The sequence below is a fragment of the Pyrgilauda ruficollis genome, unplaced genomic scaffold, assembly GCF_017590135.1.
Source record: "Pyrgilauda ruficollis isolate IOZ18807 unplaced genomic scaffold, ASM1759013v1 scaffold99, whole genome shotgun sequence".
Classification (NCBI taxonomy): Eukaryota; Metazoa; Chordata; class Aves; order Passeriformes; family Passeridae; genus Pyrgilauda; species Pyrgilauda ruficollis.
Window position 1 is genome coordinate 719,493 of NW_024532043.1, and position 10,092 is coordinate 729,584.

General features: G+C 38.1%; 1 pseudogene; it reads right to left on the reverse strand.

The window, feature by feature from the left end:
• Positions 1-373: 373 nt before the first annotated feature.
• On the reverse strand, positions 374-1,253 carry LOC121365727 (annotated as a pseudogene).
• Positions 1,254-10,092: the final 8,839 nt, after the last annotated feature.

Here is a 10,092-nt window from a genome sequence, read left to right on the forward strand (position 1 = left end):
ATAAAATACACTGCTGTTGCATGAGAATTCTGGGGTGCGTGTTGTCTCTGTCTAGGACCCACTCCCCCATCGTAACAGGTGGTGACTCGGTGTGAGGACAACAGCCATTTCCTGCAGGCAGAGTGGAGGGAGACAGAGGACAGTGCAGAGCCTGTCCCCACAGTGAAAAGCTGGAAAAGACCAGAGGCAAACCCAATCCAGCAGCAAAAATCTGCAAAAATACAGCCAGACCTAGAGACAGCCAGAGCTGTGAGGAAAATGCAGCCAAAGAGCTGTGTGAAACAAAAAGCCAGAGAAGCTGAAAAACCTGAAAAATAGAAGAAAAGCCCCACCAAAGAAATGGGTGGCTTTGTCTCCGTGCAGGATCATCCAGTTATAAAGGTATGGTGCAATGTTTCAATCCTAAAAGTTTCTTTGCCTCTTCACTCTGTGCCAGGAGGGTTTCACTGGCATACTTCTGGAGCAGCTCCATCTTCTTTCTTTGTACAAGAGCTTCTTCAATCTGCTGTTGAGTTGGCACTGGAACATGTGCAATAAATTTCTGTTGGCCATCTTCACCTTCTCCTTCCTTGCCACCTTCCTCATCAGGCTCTTCCTCATGGACAGCATAGATATTTTCTTCTTCCTCCTCCTCCTCCTCACCTCTTGCAAGTTGTGCTTCTCTCTTCGTCTTCCATTTTTCCATTGATTCTGCTATAACTTTCTTCTCATCTTCCTGCTCCAGGGGTTCCAGAATCCCATCATCTTCATCCCTGTAGCCATAGTACTTGCCATCAATGTCTTTCATAAGCTCAGCCCAGGTCTTCTGTGGCAGTGGCAGGGGTTCCTTTTCAAAAAGCTCTCTATTCCTGGCAAGTCCTTTGCAGCCCCAAAGGATTTGTAGCCTCTGTTTCCTGGAACTTCTTTCCCTTTGTGATTTTCAGGCTAGTCCTAGCATAATCAGGACCTCTCAGCTCCTTTATTCTGTATTCCCAGTGTCCTTTCTCCCTCAGAAGTTTGTTAATTTCATCATTCAGGTCATGAATTCTGAATTCACCCAATCCAGCATTTTGGATCTGTGCCACTTTCTCAGAAATCTCCCCAATAATCTGTCTCCTCCATTTCTCAGCTTCGGGTAGCTCATTACACTCTGATGCAAGGAAAGGCCTTCACTCTTTGACTTTTCCTTGCTCAAGCCAGGCTTGCCAAAATCTTGCCAAGGTCGTCATGGCCTTCTCTGCGTTGCGAGCCATGGTCCCTCCGTGCCCCTCAGCCCCACTGAACACGCCGTGCACGCAGCAGCTCCATGCCCTGTAACTGAACTTGACCCTCACAGTGCTCCTGTGGCTCTCCTCTTCTTCCAAAATTATTTGCAGCAATTAATTTTAAGTTCTTAACTAAGTCCTATAATCTTGAATTTTATCTTTCAAGTTTAGAAATAGTTAGCTCATGAAAAATAATTTTACTGCTCAAGGAGACAGACTCAGAATACAACATGACACCCTGTGGGTCAGGGTGGTGATAGCAATCTGATTAAATGGTGGCTGCAGTCTTCCTGGAGTGACAGGTGTGGTTCTGTTGAAGCCGTGATCCTGCAGAAGGATGTAGTTTTCCTCCGGAGGGCAAGTGCTGGTATAGAAGGGTATAGTCTTCCTCTGGGAATCCAGTGGAGAAAGGCTGCCTGTGCTCCAAATCTCAGATTATATCCAGGTAGAAATGCTTGGCTCCTCCCTCTGGTGGAGCATCTCCCAGTGGGATGATGTAATTTTATCAGTTATGCAGTGAGACTCAATGACTCATTAACAGAAGATATCACCTGCAAGGAGTCATGGAAGAGATAAAGAACACTGCCCCGCCTGGTTTTAACAAGTGGCCCATAATAGAAGATATCCCCCTGGAGTTATGGGGGATGGGTCATGGAAGAGATAAAGAATATTCCCCCATCTGGTTTCAACAGATGGTGATAGAATACACATTTCTGGTTACATCTTGCATTGCAATCTAAGACAGTTAAATATTACTTTTCAACATTATAAGATATATAGTTCTTTTCTTTTAAGAGAGAAGATGACTGACTAAAACTGCACTCTACAGTAACAAAAATATAAGAAAATTCAGGCAAATATTACATAAATCCACCAAAATTAGGACACATAAAATACATATTTTTTTTAACTTACTAGGTTTGGGTTGCATAATATGAACTTCTTACTTTAATCAAGTTTGATATTTGTAATCATAGCCTGTGTATTTCTCTTATAATTTAACAAATTATACAACGGATTGTACAATAAAAAACTGCAATACAGCATTAACAGTTTTATTACTTTTCTGATGGACTTTGAAATTTCATGCTTTTAAAAACTGTGTTCTAATTGTATTTTTCTAATGCAAACTTTTGTATTAACAGAACAATTTATAGAAGTGTCAAGACAAATACTTGATGGTTGATTATAAAGCAAGATTGATGACATCCCTCTAAAATGTTAACATTTCTGGTAATAAACTCACTTTTTCTATTAAATAAAACTTTTTTCTACTGCTAAGAGGACAAGAAAAGTACTGTTAAAATATGACTGTGCTTTGCTACTTTAGTAGTGTCTTTAATCATTCATTCATTAACTTGTCCAGAGTGTCCATTTTTATACAGTAAGAGTATAAAATGTGATCTCTGACAGAATCCTGCTTCACAAAATACTGCTGATTTCTATATAGACATCCTTTTGTGTATGTTTCTGTAAAGTTTGTCCTCGGATATGGATCAACAGACCATATAGTTAGATGCAGAGGGGACATTCTCATTATCATATTTAATTCAGTTTATTAATACAAGCATTTCCCCATGTTCTTGTGGAACCTTCACACTAACTCCTTAATTGACAGCAGTGGAGTCATACCACATTTTATTGGATTACGTTTCATCAGAAAGTTGTCCTGTGATTAAATGAATTGTGACTACCACATTTCAGCTCCTTTCCTACTCCCCGACTCTTGCCAAGAAGGCCCATGCCAACATTTTCAAAAATAATCTCATCCTTACAACTTGAAAACCTATGTGCAATCATGAAGTGTTAGCAGAGGACTTCTGCTGAAGCATTTGCACTTCACACATGCAGGTTAATAGCCTAAACAGTTAGCCGGCCATTCTTCCTAGAGAATTACAGCTACAATAAACTTTTGAGCATTGGTTTGTAAGTCAGCAATCACAGTCCATCACCAAGATCCACTTCTACACATAGTTTATTATCTACTTTAATTTAATTTTATGTTAACTGAAGTAAATTTGGTTTGGCACACATGAAAGTCACAGCCCTTGAAAAGAGGGCTTCTGTCATCATCACCCATGGGACTGCTGCAGTAAAAACTTTGCACTTCTGTTTTTTTCTTAAATATTTTGGAAGCAATGATAGGTTCTTAAAAAAACTTCCAGGTTTTTAGCTAATATAATTCCATCAGATAATCAACTATTTTAATTAAATTGCCTTTTTTTTTTTTTTTACTACCAGTAGCTTATTGTAATTCCTACATCCACAACTGTAATCGTAGCCTGAAATTTAGTAATAGCCTTATACTTTCAATAGCTCACACCTTCTGTCTGTTTTGGTTTGAAGTCTTTACTTTCACATATTTTCTTATATATATATCCCTGAGCTGAAAACAGTTTTACCATAGGAACCAAAATCTAGTACCTGTTCGGTTATCTATAGCTATATTTCTTGAATTTTTCAAGAAATTGGGTCCAGAGATATTACAGAGAGGCCTTTTAAGTGAATTTCAGTTTGGAATTTTATTTATGACTTACTGTTTTCCCTTTTGATATAATTTTTTATGAGACAATTTTTCTTAATATTTCAAGGCACCAACTCTGGTCTGAGCAAGGACACCTTGCTGAAGTCCTGGAGTTGCATCTGTCACTGGTAGGGCCAGCATGTGGCATTTTATGATGCACTTCATGGCTTCTGACGACAGCACATTTCATTCTAATGTGACCTGGAGAGAAATAAACAGTGCAGAAAGTACCATGGCAGAGTGGGGAAATAGGAAATACTGAAATGTATGCATTATTTCAGCAGAAGATTTACTTATCCTAACTCAGAACTGATATAAATATGCATAATCAGCCTTATTTCCAAGATTAAATTCACGAGTCAGAGGACACATTATGTGGACACCTAGAAGGCCAGTAACACAAAGACACAATAATTCTAACACAATAATGGGAGAATTTTAAAGAAAGTTTTCTTCAGAAAACCTGATAGCTGAGTTTCTTCTCAGCTGACTCTGTCTACAAGGCATCTCCTGCTGATTAACTAATTCACCCAGTACAAGCAGTACCTGTTGCGTGGACACTGCCCCAGCATGTCTGGAATTTTCAGAAGGGGATCCAGCTTCCTGGAGCTTCACACAGCACCCAGAGAGCTGATAATGATTGCATGACAACAAGAACTGCCATTTCACTACATTATTTTTGTTGCTCTGAGCACTGGGAGTTGTCAGACTTTTCACTACTCACTTTTTACAATATTTTACTTTCAGATCCCACAAAATTCTTGTTCTTTCTCATGCTTTTCAATCATGTTTGTTAAACATATATGAGCAGTAAAATACTTCAGATTGGCTCATGTTAGTATTTTCTCACTGAAAAGGCAGCTGGACTAAGTATAAAACTAAACATTCTCTGGTGCAGTTCACCCACAGGCCACAAGGAAAACCTATCCTCCCATGGAGTACTTCCCTCCTACTTTGACTTTTGTGCTCCCTCTGTTTTTGTTTCCTCTGCCCATGTGATGTTTTCTGCCTTTGCTTAAATACATTTTCCCAGAGGCACCACTATCATTGCTGATAAGCTCAGCTGTGCTCTGCATTGGCTTCATTGAAGACAGGTGGAATTGGATGTGTCCAGCAAGAGGGCAGCCTAAGCCTCTTCTCACAGAGGCCAGCAAAATGGATACATTTAGAAAAAAGACACTGGAAAGAGGATATATTAGTAGAACAAGTACTTCGTAGAGGCAGTATTATTCTTTTCAGCCTTCTTATAACTGAAATTCTTGATAGAATTTCTTGATAGGAAGGAACCAGAATTAAAATTTATGTTCAATGCCTTCTCTAATATCTCCAAAAGCAAAGGAAATGGGTGGCTTCCTCCCCAGCTTGCTATTTGTTCTGGTATAAAACCTTTCTGAAAGACACTGAAGAAACAGAATCTCCATGTGCTCAAGAAACGGAGAAGCAGAATCTGGACCACCTAACTGCAGAATCTCCATGTGCTGTGCTCAAGAAACGGAGAAGCAGAATCTGGAACACCTAACTTTGCTACAAGCCCTGACACCAACAGCCTAACAATCAAGCCATAAAGAGTATGTGGGCAGAGGTAAGGATAGAAGAAGAATAAAGTTATAATTGATGTGGTATGTGTTTTCTTACTCGTGCTCTGAAAAGCAAGGAAATACAGCAAAATCTATATCAGGTTATAGCATAGCGTAAAAGCCATTCCTCAGCGCAAGGAAGCAATTCCACCCATAATTGTAAAGGCCATAGCCAAGCTGATGAGGTTTGGCATTTGGGAGCACTATAAATGGCTATTAAAATATGGGTCTCATTCAAATTGCTATGACAGGACAGAGAGATAGAATATTACAAGGTCAGGTCATGCCAATTTTCAGGGTAGACTTAAGTCCAGCAAGCCAATCAATCATCCAATACATTTCAGATTTTAACTAAACTAAGCTTGAAATAGAGGTGCACAGTTGTATCAGAGAAAAATGCACAAACAAGTGTGGAAACAGATTTAGAAACAATCAAACAAAAAAAAGTATTACCCATTTTGGCTCCAAAACATTACCAATGTACTACAATAATAGTAGCCTTTGGAAATTCATATCTAAATACATTTTCACTGCATAAAAAATAACAAACTCTTTCTAAACGAATATTTCATTTATTTTACATTTCTCATTTTTCTCTGTACTATATTGGATAGGAACTACTTTGGGCACACACTTTCTCAGGTGAAGTATTTAAAAAGAGAACTTTGGAGAGGTAGAATTATCAAGAAAAAGAAAAAATAATGAAAAATAGGAGATAATCTTATATGACATCTTAGTCTTCTCATTTGTTTCTAAATTATACTTATGTTTTGCACTGTAATGTAATTGTTACTAAAGATCACATTTGCAGGCTTTACTAATGTCATTTTTACTCATTTTACTGTACAAAAACATGAAAAAACTATTTTGAGATTTTGTTTCTGCTTAGATATTATCTTTTTTTTATTATATTTAATGTTGCCAGAGGCTGTTCTCACGTGCAAAAAGAACACCCAAGACCAACAAAAATCCTCCTCAGTCTTTCTACTCATAACATTTCATTATTTTGGTCTCAAAAAACTAGCAGCAATAGAGAAGACACAGAGATTTCTTAAATTGCTAAGGATTTTGCACAGCTGTGTAGCTGAATGAAAACACATGGTTGAATGAAAATACAAGGTCTGTAGAGTTATAGTAGGGGTTGCTTCTCTGGCATATTTCCTAAATGAAGTGTCAACAGTTGACAGAAGAAGTTAAAAGTCAGTAGCTCACAGAAGATCTTCAAAGTAGAGTTCATCTTTTAAGAAGCAGCAAATTGAATCTTGACTATTATGAGAGAATATAATGGGATTTTTCCAGTTCCAAAAAAATCTAGAAAAGTAAGTAAAAATAGATCCACAAAATTATGTCCAGAGAAATTCAAAAGCAGATTATAAGCAGATAAATAACATATTTTTCTTGTATTCATTTCTAACTCTAAGGTATTACTCATGTCTGTACATGTATTTAGAAGCCTAAGTTGGAAAAGTGAAAATACTCAATTTATTATTGTAGAAATAATAGAAATGGTCTGTTGTTCAATACTTGTATAGGGTATTAATATAATTGTCTGTCTAGAATAAAATCTGGGTTTTTTCATAGAATAAATAGAGAATACTCTGTGAGCCCTGGGGAAAAAAAAATAAAATTTGAATGTAGTTTGTTATCACAAGCTTTAATATTATCCCCAGATTAGCACTTAAAACAAAAGAGTTATGTTTATCATTGACATTTTTAGAGAAGAAAGTTACAGCAAATAACAAAGAAAGTTACAGCAAATGAACACAATGTAGCTTAGAAAGAAAATTTTCTTTTTAAAAAGTCTGCATACATTCAAAGAGTAATCTACTGTTGAATATCCCAATTTACTATGCTGTGGCATAGAGGAAACTGCCAAAAACTCTAGCCAAAATTAAAAAGAAAAACGGAAATATTCACAGCATTACAATTAAGAAGGAAATGAACACATAAATGTCAATACAATTCAATACAGAATACCAGGGTATCAACACATACTATTTGTCATGAATATTACACAAAAATTAAAACCTTTTTGTGTGTTGTAGAAAAAAAATCTTTTAATTGTATCGTTTCAGTTTCATGTCTTAGCAGTTCTTTTGTAGCATAGTCCAATTGCAAGACTGAACAAACTATTTCAAGCAGAATGAAGAAATGCATTGTGTCTGAAAATGATGTTAGAGAACTGTCTCAGGTTTAGCTGGGTGCGTATTCAATTACTATCTGTTAATGGTGAGGCAGTTACCCTCTGTTAATTGGGCCACTTGTTAAAACCAGGTGGGGCAGTTTTCTTTATCTCTTCCACAACCCATCCTCCCTCCAGGAGATATCTTCTGTTGATGAGCCATTGAGTCCCACTGCATGACTGATAAAATTACATCATCCCATTGCGAGATGCTCTGCCCAGGGAGAGGAGCCCAGCATTCCTACCTGGATATAATCTGAGACTTGGAACACTAGGCAGGAACACAGGCAGCCTTTTCCCACTGGATTCCCAGAAGAGCAGCTTTCTTCTCCACTGGACTCCCAGGGGAAGTCCAGACCCATCTACACCACCACTAGACCTCCAGAGGAAAACTACACCCTTCTACAGGATCACGGCTTCAACAGAACCACACCTGTCACTCCAGAAGGACTGCAGCCACCATTTAATCAGACTGCTACCAACACCCTGACCCAGGGTGTCAGGTTGTATTCTGACTCTGTCAGTGTTTTGGGGTTTTTTGTTTGTCAGTGTTTTGTGCTATTGCCTTTGTATTTTTAGTTTTCCTAGTAAAGAACTGTTATTCCTATTCCCATATCTTTGCCTGAGAGCCTTTTAATTTCAAAATTATAATAATTCAGAGGGAGGGGTTTATATTTTCCATTTCAGGTATATATTTCCATTTCCATTTCATGCCCTCCTTAAGCAGACACCAGTCATTTCAAACCAAGACATGAACAAGTAAAGCATATCAATCATATTAATCCCGATATTCAAGCACTTCAGTTTGTCTTCTGCTTAAAGGAATCTAATAAGATCAATGAGAACAAAGACAGAACCAAGGACAAGGACTTTTCATGAGAAAGACTAAAAGTATCAACCAGACTCAGATATTAATTAATTGATTAACTATTTTAACTTTTAAAATTTATATACACAAACAATTAAGTGCTTGTCTAGCCCTTGTTATATAGTTCTTTAATTACATACATGGGGAAAGAAATTATTTGACCACATGTTGAAGACAAACAAGCAGCTCACAGACAAGCACACTTATAGTGAAAAAGTGTTTCCTGATATTCAGATGGAACCTCTGAACCTCTTGTGTTTCAGAGTAGAATAGAATAGAATAGCTGGAGTTCATGACCTCTGATCTTATCACTGGGCACCCTTGACAAGAAATTGTCTCTCCTTTCTTTACACCCTCCCAGCAGAAATACACAAATAGGATCCCCCTGAGCCTTCTCTTCTCTAGAAAAAACTGTCCCACCTCTCTCAGCCATTTTCACAGGAGAGATATTCCAGTCCTGTCATCATCTTTGTGGCATACAAAGATAGTCCAGACATACTGGACTATCTCCAGTATGTCAGTATCTTTCTTATACTGGGGATCCCAGAACTGGACACAATACTCTGGGTATGGCCTTACCAGCTCTGAATAAAGGAGCAGAATAATTTCCCATGGACTACTGGTAATATTTCTCTTCATGCAGCTCAGAATACCACTATCTTTCTTCACAGCAAGGGTACACTTCTGGCTCATGTTCAACCACATGTCCATAAGGAGCCCCAGGTCTTTCTTTACCAAGATGTTTCTAGTCATCAACACATATTGATGCATGTGTTTGTTTGTTACTCCCCAGGTGAAGGATTTTGCACTTTCCCTTGCTGAATTTCATGACATTACTGCCAGCCCATTTCTCCAGTCTATTCAGGTTCTTTTTCCATGGCAGCACAATTCTCTGGTGAATCAGCCACTTTTCCCAGTTTAGTGCCATCAGTAAACTTGCTAAGGGTATGCAGCCCCCACAGATCATTAATTAAGACATTAAACTGGACTGGGCTCAGTGTTGATCCCTGGGGAGTACTGCTGCTCACTGTTCTGCATCTAGATTTTGTGCTGCTCATCTCCACCCTCAGGGCCAAGCAAGTTTTCAATCTACCTCTCTGTCTGCTCCTGCAGCCCACATATGAACAGCTTCTCTAAGAAGAGCTTATGGAAGACAGTCTCAAAGTCCTGACTGAAGCCCAGACAGAAAATATCCACTGCTCTCTTTGATTTAGTGATGGGTTGACTTTGGCTGTCTCCAAGAAATCTCAACCTCTCTGTCTCTCACTCCCCTTCCTCAAGAGGACAGGAAAAAATAAGATTTAAAAGCTCACTGTTTGAGATAAAGGTAGTTTATATAAGGTAGTTTAATAAGAAAAGCAGATGCCATTTACGCAAACAAAGGCAAGATTAAGAGTCAACATAAAAAAAGGAGATTTATGGAGGTTTCAAAACTTTGTAGTGATTTAATTTCCATAGTATTTAATTATTAATTGAAGGACTATGGTATCTGTAACTCACTGACAATGATATAAAACTGTATATACCACCAGCAAACATAGAGGCAAAATACATGCTGGAGGTATCACACATAACATCAGGTGTTTGCAGTGTTAACTACTTAGCCTAGGCTCCATTACTGTCAACTGAAGAAAATAAATATTTTTAGTCACAGTTTCTCAAAGCCCTATTTTGTCCTAACATTTGGCAACTAGGTC